Source organism: Echinops telfairi, unplaced genomic scaffold (assembly GCF_000313985.2).
Source record: "Echinops telfairi isolate 266 unplaced genomic scaffold, ASM31398v2 ScPeMD7_7475;HRSCAF=8513, whole genome shotgun sequence".
Taxonomy (NCBI): Eukaryota; Metazoa; Chordata; class Mammalia; order Afrosoricida; family Tenrecidae; genus Echinops; species Echinops telfairi.
Genome location: NW_022111379.1, coordinates 20620278 through 20621605, shown reverse-complemented (window position 1 = coordinate 20621605; position 1328 = coordinate 20620278). Strand labels below are relative to the sequence as shown.

Genomic DNA, 1328 nt, shown 5'->3' with positions numbered 1-1328 from the left:
CTGTGATAATAGTTGTATGAGCCCCTAATAAAACAAATAAAAAGCAAAAAAAGAAGGTCCCCTAAATCTTACAGATATGAGGGAGCTTCAAAAGTCTCTGAAATGTTTCCATTATCTTAATTCTACTTTTCCATGAACTTTTTAAGTGACAATGGTAAGATTTTTTTTTAATGTTTTTAGTTTTTGTTCTCCCTGCCCCTCTCTCCTTCCCCCGCCCCTTGTTTGCTTTTGAGAGGGAAAGTGATGTAATCTGGATTATTTGAGGAAAGCTCAAGGAGCTCAGGTGGCACTGTTGGGTAAGCATTGGACTGCTAATCATTTGGTTGATGGTTCAAACCCATTAGTCACTCAGCAAGAGAAAGATAAGACTCTGCTCCAGCAGATATTTACCACCTGAGAAGCCCTACACAGAGTCACTATGAGTTGGAATCAACATGATGGATTTGAAGACTCTAGTTGAAACCAGCATCAGCTCCATGGAAGAAAGACTGGGCATTCTACCCCTGTAAACCATTCGAATCTCAGAAACCCACTATAGGGTTGCCATGAGTCAGCACTGACTCCGTGGCAGTGAGTTTGGTTTTTCGGCTTGGCCTTGGGAAGAGGGACAGATTGGACATTAAAGTCCAGAAGGAGATGTCCTGTGAGCATATCAGAGTCAAGGCACAAATGTGACATGGAGAGGGCCTTGTCTCCATGGTGTGAGGGCTTGAGGGAATGGCTCAAGAAACACTGACGTTAGGAAGCCTGTTTGATAACTTTCTTTCTGTGTAGAGCATTCAGCATAAAGTATCTTTATACTTTAAACCTAATTGAGATAGAATGGAATAGCATCTAAAGAGGATTCTACTACATAGTTAGATTTAAAAATGTGTCTTATAGAATGTAGAAATCATCTCCGTTCACCTCTCCTTCTCAGTTTATAGATCAGAAATCAGAGGTCTAGAAGGTCACGTGACTTTTCCTATTTACTCAGGTACCTCACAGTGAAGCCAGACCAAGGCCCAGGGCTTCTAACTTACACCATGCTTTTTCTCATTCCAGCGCTTTGCCATAAATGCCTGATAAATGAGTTATCAGATTCACACAGAAATGAAAATGAACAGGTGACAAAATGTGATGTAGAGAGTCATTCCATAATCAGACTTGGCAAATGAAATATTGGGGAGTAAGGAGAAAAAGGTCTCTGTAACCTTAAAGCAAAGGTTGTACAACTTTTATCAAAGGTTGAGATAAAGTCGGGAGTGATAGACAGTCAGCAATATCACCTGCTTCCCTTTTATCAGCCCAGCACAGATGTTGAGATAAGGGGACATAAATGAAATGAA

The 1328-nt window shown here is 40.7% G+C and overlaps 1 protein-coding gene across 2 annotated transcripts in view; it reads left to right on the top strand.

Annotated features, from left to right (window-relative positions):
- FSHR (follicle stimulating hormone receptor) overlaps positions 1–1328 on the top strand; it is a 284860-nt gene that overhangs the window by 107706 nt on the left and 175826 nt on the right. The gene's annotated exons all lie outside the window — the stretch shown is intronic.